An 18728-nucleotide genomic window follows, 5' to 3' on the forward strand; every position below is an offset into this window, starting at 1 on the left:
TAGTGAGAATATCTCGAGATGATTTATGGTGAACTTTCGTTTGTTTACCCTTTTGACAGGCACCACATATACCATCAATCTTTGCATTGATTTTGGGAACGCCTCTAACAAGTTCTTTGTTAATGATCTTAGTTAGAAGACGATAATTGATGTAACCAAAACGCTCATGCCAAAGATGTGTAAATTCCATCTTAGTCAAATTGCAACAATTGCTAAATTGAGTATCCAGAAGATAACAGTTGTTTTTACCACGAGTTCCCTGAAAAATTACTTTCCCAGTTTTTTCTACGATGTCACATCCATTGCATTGGAGACAACTCTATGGCCTTTGTCACAAATTTGACTAATAGAAAGAAGATTTGCATACCTTTTACGTATACTACATCATGAATTTCAGGTACGCCAGGTAGTTTGATCGTCCCCTTCTTGCTTATGTAGCAACAACTCCCATCTCCAAATGTCACCGGTCCTCCTTCATAGTCGTTTGAAGAAACAAACCATGTGAGATCACCTGTCATATGTCTGCTACATCCACTGTCAAGAATCCATTCAAAGGGTGATGTTTATTTTAAAACAAAGGCTCCCATACTATCAGTACTTTCCTGTTTAGGATTTCTTATTAGTTTCGTACATCCTTTTAGAGAAGCAACCAGTTGTTCAGTTTTCTTATGAAAATTACTTGCAACTTTCAGACTCTTTTGGAAGGACATACAAGTATGTTTAAAGTGATTGGAGGAATCACAAAACAAACATGGGCCAACATCTTTAAGATCGTCTGAGCAGTTCTGAGTCGTATCAGTTTTTATAACGTCTGGACATTGTTTATCACCTGGCTTACGACTGTTCTTCATAGAAGGACAACTAGATTTATTCAGTTCCATCAAAGAAATTTTGATATATTTCAAATCCTTAAGTATTGCAATTTCTGCAACAAGATCAGAGTTGATCCGGATTTGTTCATCCAAATTTTTCTGGAGAATAACCAGTTTATCAGAACTTCTTCTATGATTGGTTTTTAACCTTGGTAAAGCGTTTCTAAAGACTTTACTATCCATATTTTCAGATTACCACAAACACAAACTTATAAGGTCTTTAAACGTGTTTGCCTGCTCTGATACCAATTGAAAAAGCGGGGGTCTAACAACCACAACCAATATTTTCATTAGCAATTTGTATAGACTAAATCCAATATACTTTTAAGAGAATCAACTAGACAGTCAGACTCAATCTTAATGAAAGTATATCAAAGAGTTATATCTCTCTTTCTTGATTCAATACTTACTCAAGCAAATAGAAATCTGCCAGTCTAATTGAATATAAGAGAAATCACTTGAATGGTACCAAAGACCAATGTTCAAGTATTAATCAACAACCAAAGGTTGGATTTCCCAATTGATTGATTCAAACACACAACCTGTGATATTTCAATTATATAACAAAATATAATGCGGAAAAGAAATAACACACATACCAGAAGTTTTGTTAACCAGGAAACCGCAAATGCAGAAAAACCTCGGGACCTAGTTCAGATTGAACACACACTGTATTAAGCCGCTACATACACTGGCCTACTACAAACTAACTTCGGTCTGGACTGTAGTTGAACCCCAATCAATCTCACACTGGTACAAGGTACAGTTGCGCTCTTACGTCTCTGATCCCAGAAGGATACTATGCACTTGATTCCCTTAGATGATCTCACCCACAACTAAGAGTTGCTACGACCCAAAGTCGAAGACTTTAATAAACAAATCTGTATCATACAGAAAAGTCTATGGTAATAGATAAATCTGTCTCCCACAGAAATACCTACGAGTTTTTGTTCCGTCTTTTGATAAATCAAGGTGAACATGTACCAATTGATAAACCATACTTATATTCCCGAAGAACAGCTTAGTATTATCAATCACCTCACAATAATCTAAATCGTATGATGGCGAAACTAGATATTGTAGAATCACAAACGATGAGACGAATATGTTTGTGACTACTTTTATATATTTCCTATTGGAAAAATCAATCTCAAGTCAATCCTTACGAATGTACTTAGTACGATAGAAACAGCAAGATCAGATCACACAACTACGAGAAAGTAGTATCGGTCTGGCTTCACAATCCCAATGAAGTCTTCAAGTCATTAACCTACAGGGTCTCGGTAGAAACCTAAGGTTAAAGGAGAATCGACTCTAGCTAATACAACTAGTATCACACAGAAGGTGTGGGGATTAGGTTTCCCAGTTGCTAGAGTTTCTCCCTTATATAGTCTTTCAAATCAGGGTTTGTAATCAATGTTAGCTTAGTAACAAAGCATTCAATATTCACCGTTAGATGAAAACCTGATTAGATTCAAGCTAATATCTTTCAACCGTTAGATCCAAACTTAACTTGTTACACAAAAATGAAATATACGTTTATCTAGGTTTGTGTAACCGTACCCAAACATGTACATCTAGTTGGTTCAACAGTAGTTAACCAAATGGTTAGCCATATGAGCACTTTCATATCAACCATGTTCTTCTTTACCACAACTAGTTCAAATGACTCAAACGAACTAGTTAGAGAGTTGTTCAATTGCTTAGATCTTTATAATAGACACAATTGAAACAAAAACGATTTGATTCACTTGAATCAGTTCATGAATATTATAGCCACGGTTTGCAAACTTTCATTCCTTAGTTTATATAAGTTTAAGTTCACGAATAATCATTTTTAGAAAATAACCAACTTAAGTACGCGGACTGGTACGCGGACTTAAGATCCGAAATAAGTTTGTAAATAGTTCACAAACTCCAGCAGATTTTCTCGGGAAGAGAACATCCGAAAGTTTGCGGACTGGGTTCGCGGACTAGGTTCGCCGACTCTGTTCCGGTTTTCCTGATCAACAAAGTACGCAGTTCAAGGAATAAGGACTTATACATGTATGAGTTATCACGCAATGCTTATATCCAACAATGGTTATATAATCTAAACTCTCATTTCAATCATTGAAACATTCTTAGAGGACGTTATATAGTTGTTGTTCACAAACCATTTTTCGTCAAAGCCATTTTCAAGTGATTGAAACTTACATGACTTTCGTCACTAGTAAAGATGACCTTGGCCCAAGCGAAAGCTTACCAACACATATTTCGAGAAATAGATAAGCGAGATAAACTCGGCTCGAAATAGCAAATGTGTATAATCAAAGTCTATATAGCAAAACGACTTTTGTCTCAAGATAGGAGATGGAGTAGATAGAATTTTGAGCGATAGATAAGTTCAAGTCTCCACATACCTTTAGGTAGATGAAGTTCCACCAGTTCCTTGAGTAGTTCTTCGTCTTTGTATGATGATCGCCATGGAGTCTTGAGCTCAACTACACTTTCTATCCTAGTCCGAGACTTAGCTAATAGTAGACTAGAAATCAAGACTTATAGTTTTGATCACTAACATTGACAAACATGCTTGAGATAGCAACGCATGCGAGTTTGACCGAGAACAGAGTAGGCAACGAGATTGTTGTTCGTATCCATAGAATATGATAAACCGTAATCCAGGGTACCATTAACGTATTGTATGATTCGTTTTACAGCTTTTAGATGTGATTCTCTTGGATCTGCTTGAAATCTTGCACAACATCCTACACTAAAAGCAATGTCTGGTCTTGTTGCAGTCAAGTAAAGCAAGCTTCCTGATGAGTGCCAAATAGTGCATATTTCTACACCTTTTTATTGGCATTTAACTTATCTTTTGCACTTTAAATTCATATATTATCCCAAATTCTGTGTTTTTATTGTTTTCAAAAATAAATATTTATACTAATTAATTTTGTGTTTTTAGGTACTAAATAAAGCTTGGAGGAATCAAGGAGCCAAAAGAAACGGGGAATTGATGACAATGGAAGAAAAACAACAAAAATCCCGCTAGAAAGCAGTGAAGAATATCTTTTTCACCTCATCCGCAAGTGAAGAATGTTGTTTTCACGTCTCAAAACTAGAAGTGGGCTTGGGATATTATCTTTGAAGAAGACATGGGCTTAAAAGAAATACAAACGAAAACCCAAACCTGTTTCTATTGTGAGCCGTCAGATTCAAGCCAGCTGTTCAACATCCAACGTCATTTCTTCATGATACATCAGATTTGCTACACCTTCCCAACACCCTAACACCTACCATTTCTTCCCTTAGTTGAACAGAAGCCAAACACAACCTTCACTTCACTCTTATCTTCCCGACAAAACCAGTACCTTCACTTCGCCTCCCCCCATCAATCACCTCCATCTCCGACCAACTATGAGCACGACCAACCTATCATCCATCCTTTGCAATAAATCAACCTCTTGGCCTCTATCTATCTCCATCATAGCTTCTTCTCCATATCAGTAACCCTAGAAGCTAGGATTGAGAGAGATAAGGCTAGGGTTAGCCTCAATAACTAAAAGCAAACATCAAATCAAGTGGCAGAGAAGAAATTGCAGAAGGGGTTTGTCGGAAAACACGAATTAAGTGAGTGGTTGTTCTCTGATTTTATCAAATTCTAGTTTTTGAGAAGAAATTGATGTATAAATAGGGCAACTGTTATGTAACAAAACATCCAATTTTAGTTGGACCAACTAGTTATCTTAATTATTTTAGTTGGACCAACTAGTTATCTTAATTGATGACAATGGAAGAAAGACAACAAAAATCCCGCTAGAAAGCAGTGAAGAATATCTTTTTCACCTCATCCGCAAGTGAAGAATGTTGTTTTCACGTCTCAAAACTAGAAATGGGCTTGGGATATTATCTTTGAAGAAGACATGGGCTTAAAAGAAATACAAACCAAAACCCAAACCCGTTTCTATTGTGAGCCATCAGATTCAAGCCAGCTGTTCAACATCCAACGTCATTTCTTCATGATACATCGGATTTGCTACACCTACCCAACACCCTAGCATCTATCATTTATTTCCTTAGTCGAACAGAATCCAAACACCACCTTCACTTCACTCTTCTCTTCCCGACAAAACCAGTACCTTCACTTCGCCTCCCACCATCAATCACCTCCATCCCCGACCAACTCTGAGCACGACCAACCTATCATCCATCCTTTGTAATCAATCAACCTCCTGGCCTCTATCTATCTCCATCATAGCTTCTTCTCCACATCAGTAACCCTTGAAGCTAGGGTTGAGAGAGATAAGGCTAGGGTTAGCCTCAATAACTAAAAGCAAACATCAAATCGAGTGGCAGAGAAGAAATTGCAGAAGGGGTTTGTCGAAAAACACGAATTAAGTGGGTGGTTGTTCTCTAATTTTATCAATTCTAGTTTTTGAGAAGAAATTGATGTATAAATAGGGCAACTATTATGTAACAAAACATCCAATTTTAGTTGGACCAACTAGTTATCTTAATTCTATTGTGTTTTAATCATCTTAATCATGTTCTAAATTACTTTTCTAAGGTTTATATGAAACCCTAACTCTCTGCTATGCTATTCATATTGTTTGTGTTACTCTTAAATGATTAAATTGTTCTAGGATAGGTTCAATCTTAGTGCTTAAATGCTTTGCTTTCACAGTGTATGCCATGTATCCATTGTAGTTAGGATAAAACTGTGTTGATTGTGCTGCAGCTTATGCCTTAGAGACTGTTGTTAATCCCTTGACTAGTTGTGCTTAATTAGACAGTTAGTGCTCCGGATTGATACTTTAGTTGCGATTGAACTATCCATTGGTGAAACACCTTAGGTAAGTGGTATACTTGACACTTCTCCCTTATCTGTCACAAGGAAAAGAGTAATATAATTAGCTGAATATGTATGGTGTGAGTTAGTGGTGGATTTGACAATCCTAGTACCTTCATTCTCAGTGTTCACACCCTGTGTTATTTGCATCTTTTACTTCTATTTACTTTCTGTTGTAATCCTCACCAACATCTCGTCGTATCGACACAAACAAAACCCATTTTGTGTTACTTATCATTGAATCAGTTCAATGAAGTTTTAAAATCACTTCTACACCCACCTTGTCTTTGTGGGATCGTCATGTATTTGCTCTGTCTCCAATAGACGCTGTGCACTTGCAGTTTGACATAGTCGTAGGTTTCTTTCAAGTCCTACCAAGTTTTTGGCGCCGCTGCCGGGGACTCGGTGGCGGTGTAGCTGATTTAAAGTTCCACTTTACTGTTTTTAGTATGATTCTTGTATATATGTGTTAGATTTTCTGCCATTATAGTTGTAGCTTGTCTTATTTCATATTAGCTGTAGAAGTTGTTGTAGTTTGAAACTTGTTTCCCTATCTATAGTTGCATCCTGTAACTTAGTTTTATTTTTGTTAATCTTATCTCAGTAGTATAGTTCATCTGTTCCTATAATTTGCATCTGTAATATATCTATCTTAGTTGTAGGTTTTTATTTTCAGCTTCTCTAGTTACTACAATCTGTAGCCTGAATATTATATTCTGTAGCTTGCCATTACAGTTGAACTGTTAAGCATTAATCCATCTGTGAATACAATCAGCATCTTTTGGTTTTGTTTCGAACGAACACTCCGCATCCAGTTAAATGCAAGTTGTAAATTTCAATCACCCCATTCACTTAAACTGCATCATTGCCAAACCTGCCTGAAGTTAGTTGCAGTGATAGTCATCAATATTCTGTATCTCTCACCTGTGGTGATTCTGAAACTCCTTTTTGCTGGCATCTTGTTACCCTGGCGCTTAAATTATTCATGCAAGCATAAACATTTCATAGTGAAGAATCTGTAATCTGTGTAGATAGTTGTACTAGTTCATTGCTGCTAAAAATTTGTCATCAGTCCCAGCATCCCTGCATTCCATATTACAGAGACCCGTCTCTGAAATTTCCAATGTTAGTATTTTTATACCTTTGCTTCAATTGTCCAATTCTTGGAACTAAAGGATTTTGTTGAGCTAGCAGGTACTTGAAATCTCTGCTGCACAAGCTAAAGAAGGAAAAGGCGCAGGACAATTTGTGGAATCGCCTAAACCCGGTTTTATACTTGCGGTATCGTGCTCAAACCTAAATCTCTGATAAACTTCCATGATTGCTTGTTGACTCCTTGTTTGAATCTCTGAAACTGCGAAACTCCAGCTGTTAACTGTCGAGATTATGGAATGCTATAACATGTTTTCCTACTAAAATTAGTTTTGTTTTGCGTAGCCCTGTCAGAAACCCTGCAGCCATTTGTATGCATGAATTTGTGGTGTTTAAGCAACGTATTTGCTAGCTGAATTTTGTTATCTCTGCAAGCGTATATCAGTCACTGAAAGTCGTTATTTCTGTCCACTTGTGTGTGTGAATTTGCTATAAAATGAGCATTGCCTGCCTGATCTGTGCATTGTTATTTTTCTGAGCAGTATAACAAGTAGCTGAATTAGTCAATTAGTTGAACTTGTTATTTTACTATGCAAATTTTGATCTTAGCAAAATCTTGTGTTTGTGTGCATTCTTCCTTGGAACTGACTGTCATTTTCATAAACACTAACTCTCTGAGTTGTGGAGTTTCATTGTGACTGATGAATTCTTCATTTGATTGAATCTGTGTGCTTAATTCTGAAATCTAGCTTTTGGTTCATATAAGCTTTATGTCCCTGTTTTTGAAATCTTCGGCTGTATGAGTGTTTCAATATGCTGAAAGGTATGCTTGCTAGGCTATGATAGTGACCTTTAGAGACCAAACAAATATACTAGTAAGAGTTAACCTAGAGGGCATTATTGAAATACCCATTTCTGAGGAAGACAGCCTTGCTCAATCTAAGACAATGAGTGATGAACTAAACCAGCCCCGTAGTCTAAAGGACTACATGTACCCAACGAGGACAAGCCAGCCCTCGTGTATCATCTTACCCGCAACTGCAGATAAATTTGAGTTGAAGGCGAGCACAATACATATGCTCCCTGTGTTTCGAGGGGTTGATGCTGAAAACCCTTACCACCATGTTGGGGATTTTAAGGATATTTGTGGGATTCTGAAGTTCAATCAAATGACAGAAGAGACCCTGAAATTGTGTATGTTTCCCTTCTCGTTGAAGGAGAAAGCTAAATCTTGGTTGTATGCTTTGCGACCCCAATCCATTAGAACATGGGAGGAACTTACGAAAGAATTTTTCAAAAAGTTCTTCCCAAATCACAAAACAGCCACCATTCGTCAGAGTATAAATAGTTATGTGCAATTGGATGGTGAAACATTGTCCAAATACCTAGAACGGTTTATTGATTTGCTACTTCAGTGTCCCCATCATGGTTTCGAGCAATGGAGATTGTCAACAATTCTTTATGAAGGGTTGGATTTCGCCACTCGAACCCTGGTCGAGTCTATGTGCAATGGTGAATATACTGATAAAAGTGCCGACGAGTCGTGGGCCTTTATGCATGAAGTTTCCGAAAAAACTCAGCAATGGGAGACCATTAGAGAACCTAGGAAAACTGCCAATAGAACTGGTGTTCATAAGATAGAGTCTGATTTTGAAATGCGAAAATCGCATCTGTGATTAGAAGCCTGGACAGTTTAGAGCTTCAAAAAGGTGATAAACCTAATACATCTGTATCATGTAATGAGGTAGAAATGTCCATGTGTTTTTTCTGTAAGAGCTCGGAACATTTAGCTGAAAACTGTCCTGAATTGCATGAAATTAAGGAGTCTAGACTTGAGCAGGCCAATGCATTGTACCAAAAACATGAGAACAACCCGTATTCTCAGACCTATAACCTAGGGTGGAGGAATCACCCTAACTTTTCTTGGTCTAAAGGACCGGTACAAGGGGGTTTGGCAGGACAGAACCAAGGATATTCATATCCTAGAAACCCCCCAAGTGCAACCTCACACACAGTACCCTGTTGAGAAAAATCATAATTTTGATAATGGTGTGAATCAATTGAATGAAAGTCTGTTGCAATATCAGAAGCTAAATGACCAGAGACTTGCGAGTTTAGAACTCAAAATGGGCCAAACCTGTGATGCACTAAATGAGAGAGAAAAGGGTAAACTCCCTAGTCAACCTCAACAGAATCCTAAGAGTGCATTTTAGGCAAGCACCTCGGCTTGTAATGAGACTTCACATAATCAAGTGAATGCTATCACTACTCTTCGTAATGGTAAAGTTGTTGATAATAATGTAGGTGAAACACAGTCAAATGAGTCTGAATCAGACTCACCAGTGCACACAACACCACAGAAAACATCTAGTGTAGAAAAGGAATCTGAGCATGATAGAGACTCTAAGAATTTCACTGATGTTAATGCTTCTTCACCATCTTTTGTGCCTGTTGCTCCATTCCCACAAAGATTGGTGCAGCAAAAAGGGAGTAAACATTACAATGAGATGTTGGAAATGTTTGAGAGAGTCAGTATTCTTTTTCTTGAAGCAATCAAACAGATACCTGCATATGCTAAATTTTTGAAAGATCTATGCACACAAAAGCGGAAGCTTCATGTGCATAAACGTGCCTTTCTCACTAAGCAGGTGAGTTCAATTATTCAAAGCAAGACCCCACCTAAGTTTAAAGACCCTGGTAGTCCAACTATCACATGCACAATAGGTGAACATACAATTGATAGGGATTTTCTTGACTTAGGAGCAAGTGTGAACCTTTTGCCATATTATTTGTATAAGCAAGTAGGTCTTGGGGAGCTGAAACCCACTCCTGTCACGCTACAATTAGCGGACAGATCTGTAAAAATCCCTCGGGGTATCATTGAAGATGTGTTAATCAAGGTTGATAAATTTTATTTCCCTGTGGACTTCATTGTGCTAGATACTCAACCTGTACAAAACCCAGATAGTCACAATCCTGTCATTTTAGGACGTCCTTTTCTAGCGACGTCCAGTGCTATCATAAATTGTCGTAATGGAGTGCTGAATTTATCATTTGGTAACATGACTGTACAATTGAATGTTTTTCGTGTTAGTCAACAACCAATGGATTTTGATGATAATGAATTGCACGAGATTAACATGATTGCGAGTCTAATTCAAGACTCATTGCCTAACATCTTATCTTTGGATCCTTTGCAAGCATGTTTACATAATTTTGACTTAGATCTTTTTGATTCTGAGTACATTAGTGAAGTTCACTCTTTGCTTGAATCTGTACCACCCATGGATATTGCTAAATGGCAGAATGCTGTGGATCCACTTCCACATTATGATTCTGCCCCATGAGTACAAGAGTCTGCCCCATCTCTTGTTGAGCCACCTAAGCTTGATTTAAAACCATTGCCTGATATTCTGAAATATGCTTTCTTAGGTTCTTCTGAGACTTTGCCTGTTATTATTGCATCATGTTTAGACATGGAACAGGAAAACAAACTTTTAGAAGTACTTAAAGAACATAAAGAGGCCTTAGGTTGGACCATCTCAGACCTTAAAGGTATAAGTCCCACAATTTGCATGCATCACATAAATCTTGAAGAAAACACTAAACCATTGATAAGCACGTAAGTGCTACATTTTATACCCATATTTATATGAGTTAGGACTCGATACTTTGGCTAATGACACTATATTGATGCTTTTGTAGAAAGTACAAGCAAATCCAATCATCCCGAGGAAGCACAACTAAACTACCAGCTAAATGGCGTTTGCGACAAAAACCATCCATATTGTTACTTGCCGCACCAAAAGAGTTGAATTAATTTTGGCTGCCCATGTATGCTCGTTTGGAACCACTTAGCCACGTCCCAGCCAGAAGAAGAGATGTAGAATAGAGAATTCCCTAGCCCAATCACGTGAGCTGCAGTAAGGGGATGGTGGATGACGTGGTTCCACCACTTATATATCTATTTTACGTATCAACATATCATTCATCATCTTAAGGAATATTTCGAGTGCCTTATAACAGCAGTAACCAATTGGTTTGAGGTTGTTGGTATCGATTTAAGAGAGTGACTGGTGGATTTGATTTCTGGGGTTTATTCGCTCTGTGTATCCATGGAGCTGACGAAGAAGCTGCTGTTGCATTAAGGGTTAATAAATGGTTGGTGATAGCCATGAGTTCTTGGCCTGGATTGAGTTCGTATCTGAGATATTGAGCTGTAATGAACGGTGTAGAATGGATGAAGTGTTGCAGGCAATGACAGTGATGGGTGTTGCCGAGATTAAGATGAACTCTGTATTGAAGTGGGTTTGTGGTTAGTTCACCGAGAATGGAGATGGCATCGATCTTCTACTCGAACTGAAGTCGATGGAGTCTGTAGGGTTCTCAGATTTGAATAGACGGACTGAATCTGGTGCAGTCGGACTTTGGTGATGACGTGAGAAATGAAGGCACTGCTAGATGGGTCAATGGAATTTATCTGCAGCTATTAAGAGAAGGGTTGCTGCCATGGCCATGGCTTTACACGAGAGTTAAGAGCACAAAGAACTGTGGTTACGATGGTGGTGATATGTATGGGCTTTGAGAGCCGGTGAGAGCAGAAGAGAATGATAACTGTGGCCAGAATGAAGTCGGACAGGGAATAAATGATTTGGTTAAGGTCTTAGAAGGCATGGGATGCAATGGGTGTGGTATGAACTGAATGCTCCTTTTGATTAGAGCTGGCGCAGTTACCTGAACTTGTGCACCTGGTGGTAATCGATAGAACGAGTTGTTGCCGAGACTTGGATAGACTGAAGATTTGAAGCCGAGCCGACCAGCAACACCGAAGCTGTAAAGAAGACACGGAAGTTGGTGCTGTAGACAGGATTAGTAAAGAAGTGATGCTCAGTTTGGCAGCAACAAGTTGAGTGCGCTGTTGGACTTGTGGGTTGCTAGAGATCTCAGTACATGGATGAGAAATAATTGGCTGTGTTTCAGGGAAATGTCAGAAAAGAAGTGGTTGGCAGCACTGAAATTGGGGGATGTTAGCTGAGTTGGTCTGAGTGGAGTGAGGGTTTGCCGGAACTTGTACAATGAGTGGTGACGAGAATCAAAAGTTCAGGGAGAAGACAAATTGGTGCTGTGGCCGCAGTCTTCTGGATTTGGAATGTAAGAATTGGTACTGGACTGGGCTTTGGCAATATCTGCTAAGCCTTATTTCCTCAACAGAAGCAACCTACTTAAGGATCGAGAAGAGACAGAGAAGAGGGAAGGCCGGATTGGGATTCTTTGGAGGCGGCTGTGGCTGTGTTTTCTTTGCTGTGAGACCGGCTGCAGAGCCGAGAAAAGAGAAAAGAAGACGAACACGGAGCTGCGGCTACAAAGTTGTACAGGGAAACGAAATAGAGTTTGCATTTGTGATTTCCATTTCCGTTTCGATTTGATTTACGAGTGCTTTATTTCTATATGTTTGTGACTTTTGAGAAAGCTATGTCTTGCTAGAATTATGTAACTAGGGTTTATGGTGAAAACTACTTGGGGTATTAGGCTTTTTGAATTGATTAATTGAGCAAAAGACCATTATGATTTGAATAGATTGATCTTTGAATATTTTTTATCGATTTATTGAAAACGAGTTGTTGTTTCACCGTTTTTATAAACCTATGTGCCTAATGAATTAGTTTTATAAATATGTTTGCTCTTATTATTTGATAATCTATGCTTGGGTTAAATTCTTTGATGGATTATGCTTAGAAAAGATGATAATATTTGTGAACTAAAATTATTAGTTTCACATAATTTTTCTCGCTAACGCAATTTGATGGTGCATGCTTTGGTTAAGTCTTTTGATGTGTTATGCTTACGGTGTCCCAGCGATATTTGTGACTCTAATACTTATAATAGGTGATGCCAATAGAACAGACGATAAACGTATTTTCAGAATTATGTTTCATTTCAGTACCTGTATAGAAGTAGTGGTTGACATCATAAAACCCTGGTTACCGTCTCTCTCTGCGAATTCACTTTATTAGTTTATCTTAATTTTATTATTTCATTTTACATTTCTCAATTATAAAATTCTCAAAAAACATCATTTCGGATTATTAGACATATTGATTACAGTATTTCCACCGCTTCTTGTGGGTTCGACCCATACTTGCCGTTGTCTACTAGTTGGACGCCGTGCGGTTGCGGTTATCACATATAGGCAATCCTGAAAGCCTATCAACCATCTAGGGAAATGAAAAGGAGACTCAACCCCAACATGAGAGATGTTGTTAAAGGTGAGAATCTGAATTTGCTTGATGCGGGTATCATATACCCTATTCCAGATAGCCAGTGGGTCAGTCCCATTCAAGTTGTACCCAAAAAGTCTGGCATTACTGTAGTTCAAAATGAAATGAATGAGCTTGTACCCACTCGTGTAACCACAGGGTGGCGAGTTTGCATTGCCTATAGGAAATTGAACACAGTAACAAAGAAAGACTATTTTCCCCTTCCCTTTATTGACCAAATGCTAGAAAGGTTATCAAGACATAGTCACTATTGTTTCTTAGATAGCTATTCGGGTTATAACCAGATTCACATAGCACTTGAAGACCAACCAAAGACCACATTTACCTGTACTTATGGTACATTTTCTTATCGACGTATGCCTTTTGGGTTGTGTAATGCACCCGCCACTTTTCAACGTTGCATGATGAGCATCTTTTCCGACATGGTAGATAAGTTTCTTGAAATTTTCATGGATGATTTTTCTGTCTTTGGGTCTTCTTTTGATGAACGTTTGCATCATCTTACTCTTGTGTTGATTCGATGTAAGGAAAAGAATTTGGTTTTGAATTGGGAAAAATGTCATTTCATGGTTAACTCAGGCATCGTACTAGGGGATATCATTTCTGAAAAAGGCATAGAAGTAGATAAAGCTAAAGTTGATCTCATTCAACACCTGTCTCAACCTCGCTCTGTGAGGGAGATAAGGTCATTTTTGGGCCATGACGGTTTTTACCGGCGATTCATCAAAGACTTTAATAAAATTTCAAGACCTTGTGTAGTCTTCTTGCAAAAGATGTTGCATTTGTCTTTGTGATGCTTGTAAGGAAGCATGGGAGAAACTAAAAGCTCTTCTCACATCTGCCCCTATAGTCAGACCACCTGATTGGACCTTACCGTTTGAAATTATGTGTGATGCGTCTGACTATGTTGTAGGAACTGTTTTAGAACAGCGAGTAGACAAACTCCCTTATGTGATCTACTATGCTAGTAAAACACTTAATGATGCTCAACTGAATTATTCAACAACTGAGAAAGAATTGCTAGTTGTTGTGTTTGCATTGGATAAGTTTAGATTTTACTTGATAGGTTCTAAAGTTATCATATATTCTGACCATGCTGCATTGAAATATCTTCTGTCTAAGAAATATGTTAAGGCTCGTCTAATTCGATGGATACTCTTGTTACAAGATTTCAATCTCGAAATTCGAGATAAGAAAGGGTCGGAAAATGTTGCTGCTGATCACTTTTCTAGGTTGAATGTTGAATCTGTTGATGAATCTTTGCTTATTAGAGAATCATTCCCTGACGAACAATTGATGCTTGTGTCTGAAATGCCTTGGTTTGCTGATATTGTTAACTACCTTGTTACTGGTATAATGCCCTTACATTGGTCTAGACAAGATCACTCCAGGTTCTTATCTGAAGTAAAATATTTCTTTTGGGATGACCCATACTTGTTTAAATACTGCCCTGACCAACTCATTAGGAGATGTGTCCCCAATTCTGAACAAACAGATGTCATCTCTTTCTGTCATGACCATGCATGTGGAGGCCACTTTAGTGCCAAGAAAACTGCTGCAAAGATCTTGCAGAGTGGTTTCTATTGGCCATTATTGTTCAAAGATAGTCATGCCTTTTTTGTTGCTTGTGAACGATGTCAAAAATTAGGAAGTATCTCACGAAGAAACATGATGCCCTTACAACCTATTTTGATTGTGGAATTGTTTGATGTGTGGGGTATTGATTTCATGGGTCCATTTCCTAACTCTGAAGGTATGTTATACATTCTTGTTGCTGTTGATTATGTCTGTAAGTGGGTAGAGGCCATTGCATCCAACACAAATGACCATAAAGTAGTTCTTTCTTTTCTTAAAGAAAACATTTTCTCTCGTTTTGGAACACCTAAAGCAATAATCAGTGATGGTGGTACTCATTTTTGCAATAGACCTTTTGAATCACTTATGCGCAAGTATGGAATCACTCACAAGGTAGCAACACCATACCATCCACAAACCAGTAGCCAAGTAGAAGTTTCTAATAGGGAAATTAAGCATATTCTTGAAAAGACTGTTAATCCTACTAGGAAAGATTGGTCTTTACGTTTAAATGATGCTTTGTGGGCCTATAGAACTGCATACAAAACTCCTATTGGCATGTCCCCTTATAAACTTGTTTATGGTAAAGCATGTCATATACCTGAAGAGTTAGAACATCGTGCTTATTAGGTTGTTAAGAAATTGAACTTTGATCTTGATAAGGCTGGCACCCAAAGGAAACTTCAACTCAATGAGTTAGAAGAATTAAGAAATGATGCATATGATAGTGCCAAAACGTACAAAAATAGAATGCAAGTGTTTCATGACAAACGCATTTTGCGCAAGTCTTTCACACCTGATCAAAAAGTTTTATTGTACAACACTCGTTTGCATCTTTTTCCAGGAAAATTACGTTCTCGATGGTCAGGTCCATTCTTGGTACGTACTGTTTTCCCTCATGGAGGCGTTGAAATAGAAAATCCAGCAAACAAGAACATCTTCAAGGTCAATGGTCAGAGATTGAAACCATTTCTGGAGTATCTTCCACTAGAAGTTGAGACCATGGACTTGGACGACCCCGTCTATGTGGACTAAACTGGTCCACCTCTGTACATACATATGGATTAAAAGTCCATTCTCTTTCTCTTTTCTTTTTATTTTTCTTTTTGCATATTTTTATGTGTGCTAACCAAACTTTTTGTCTTATAGTTCTATATCTTGTTGGTTGCTTTTAAAAGCTTTCATCTACTTCTGGTTTAGCACGATCCTTTTAGCATCTGGTAATCTCTTCCCTTAAAATCTACTCGGCGTTGTTCTCCTGGTATGTTGTTTTAATTCTGCCTATATGTTGAAACATTGAGGACAATGTTTAGTTTAGGTTTGGGGGAGTATTTTTCATATAGAGTTTTTAGTCTTGTGCATTTATAAAAAAAAAAAATCAAAATTTTCAAAAACCTTTGTAAATATTTGCATAAAACCTCCAACTTTTAGAGATCTTAGAGTCGCTAGCATGCTTCTAGATATGTTTACATACAGAGTCTGACCGAAATAACTGAACTTGGAAGTACTGGAGAACACAATCGGGTTTCTTAGTTGTTAGAGCGTTAAAGTTGGATTTAACCATGACAGTGGGCGAATTAGGTGAATTAGGTGCTGCAAAGATATTTGGTAGTAGAATTGTGATCACCCTTAGTGGAGACTACCTATTTTACATCAAGCGAGGCACCGACCTTCATTTTTTGTGACTATCTAAAAAGTCCTTTTAGAGTGTGTGTCACCGTACGTAAATTCCGGGCAGGAATGGTGAGCTACCCAACTTCGCACCACTTCAACACTATTTTTGATCTCTTGTAGTTTGATTTGCAGTTAATACCATTCTCTCTCACTCGACAACATCAACAGATCCATAGAAACATATCATCATCAACGAGCAGAGCAACGTCAGATTCTATGAAGAAAATTGAAGATAGTCCAAGGTTTACATGCAATAATACAAGGAAAAGTAAAATGTTCCTACAAAGTACAAAGAACAGAATTCTATACATATTTGAAGAGGTATTTTACAAGGGCGAAGAAAAGAAAATAAGATGAGAATTAGTGAAATTTATGAAATCAAGACAATACAAGTTGTGAAGAATTGAGTGATAAAGTCTTTCATCCATGGTTTAGTAGTTTCATTATTATTTTGTTATTTTCAGTGTTATTTTAATCAAAAAATATATATATATATATATATATATATATATATTACAGTTTGTTTCTAGTTTTGTTTAATAAACACCATGGTAAAGAAGAAGAACTTAAGAGGAAAATTCAAGCAACAAGGAAATTGAAGAGAAGAATTGGAAATTGTCAAGGTTCTAAGAAGTTCAAGAGTTCATCATCAACAGTTGGAGACCGAAGATCGAAGACGTTTCTATAGATGTTTTGAGAGTGGTGTTGATTGCCGGTAAGATGTGAAGGTAAGTGAGTACTCCCATCCTTGATAATGGTTGATTTCCTTTCTTAGAGATCACCAGAAAAGATTCTTTTTGTCTACAATTTTGTGGAGTCTCCAGAAATTATTTCGGAAGGTTTTCCTTCCCACCATTCAACGTGTGCGGGATTTCTCTCTTTATTCCTGTCTGCACACATGAGAGACTAAAAAAAGCGGTCTTTTTTAGTGCAATTATCATAAAACCCTATTGGTGAGGCAGAAGTCGAGGCTTGTGATCACTCTCGAACCTGAATTCTTTCATATGGTATGATTATTTCTCGGTCAACTCTTAAGGATGAGAATGCGTTCTTTGGTATTTATAACTTCGTGTTACTAGCATGCAGAAACTCTATGTCCTCATAGCTCCTTGGATGCTTAGGAATCTATTACCTCTGAATTTGGAGAAGGTTTTGTGGGTACACATCTGGTAAACCCTCACGAGACTACAACTCGTCCACTAGGGACACCTAGGGGTTTAAAGGCTTAGTGCATACACTAAATGCATTCGAGAGACCAGCGACAGTGGTATAGTTAGGATTTCCTAATTTCTGTTTCACTTGAGGACAAGTAAAATTCAGGTTTGGGGGTATTTGATGAGTGCCAAATAGTGCATATTTCTACACCTTTTTATTGGTATTTAACTCATCTTTTGCGCTTTGAAATCATATATTATCCCAAATTCTGTGTTTTCATTGTTTTTAAGAATAAATATTTTTACTAATTAATTTTGTGTTTTTAGGTACTAAATAAATCTTGGAGGAATTAAGGAGCCAAAAGAAGCGGGGAATCGATGACAATGGAAGAAAGACAACAAAAATCCCGCTAGAAAGCAGTGAAGAATATCTTTTGCACCACATCCGCAAGTGAAGAATGTTGTTTTCACGTCTCAAAACTAGAAGTGGGCTTGGGATATTATCTTTGAATAAGACATGGGCTTAAAATAAATACAAACCAAAACCCAAACCCGTTTCTATTGTGAGCCGTCAGATTCAAGCCAGTTGTTCAACATCCAACGTCATTTCTTCATGATACATCATATTTGCTACACCTGCCCAACACCCTAACACCTACCATTTCTTCCTTTAGTCGAACAGAAGCCAAATACCACCTTCATTTCACTCTTCTCTTCCCGACAAACCAGTACCTTCAATTCGCCTCCCCCCATCAATCAACTCCATCTCCGACCAACTCTGAGCACGACCAACCTATTATCCATCCTTTGCAATCAATCAACCTCCTGGCCTCTATCTATCTTCATCATAGCTTCTTCTCCACATCAGTAACCCTAGAAGATAGGGTTGAGAGAGATAAGGCTAGGGTTAGCCTCAATAAATAAAAGCAAACATCAAATCAAGTGGCAGAGAAGAAGTTGCAGAAGGGGTTTGTCGGAAAACACGAATTAAGTGAGTGGCTGTTCTCTAATTTTATCAATTCTAGTTTTTGAGAAGAAATTGATGTACAAATAGGACAAATGTTATGTAACAAAACAACCAATTTTAGTTGGACCAACTAGTTATCTTAATTCTACTGTGTTTTAATCATCTTAATCATGTTCTAAATTACTTTGCTAGGGTTTAGATGAAACCCTAACTCTCTGCTATGGTATTCATGTTGTTTGTGTTACTCTTAAATGATTAAATTGTTATAGGATAGGTTAAATCTTA

The 18728-nt window shown here is 37.7% G+C and overlaps 1 long non-coding RNA gene across 1 annotated transcript; it reads left to right on the top strand.

Annotated features, from left to right (window-relative positions):
- Positions 1-4967: 4967 nt before the first annotated feature.
- Positions 4968-12398, top strand: LOC113317920. The gene is made up of 2 exons (XR_003344125.1): positions 4968-6984; positions 10501-12398. It is a non-coding gene; the product is annotated as an uncharacterized LOC113317920 (long non-coding RNA).
- Positions 12399-18728: the final 6330 nt, after the last annotated feature.

This window comes from Papaver somniferum, chromosome 10, assembly GCF_003573695.1.
Source record: "Papaver somniferum cultivar HN1 chromosome 10, ASM357369v1, whole genome shotgun sequence".
In the NCBI taxonomy this organism is placed as follows: domain Eukaryota; kingdom Viridiplantae; phylum Streptophyta; class Magnoliopsida; order Ranunculales; family Papaveraceae; genus Papaver; species Papaver somniferum.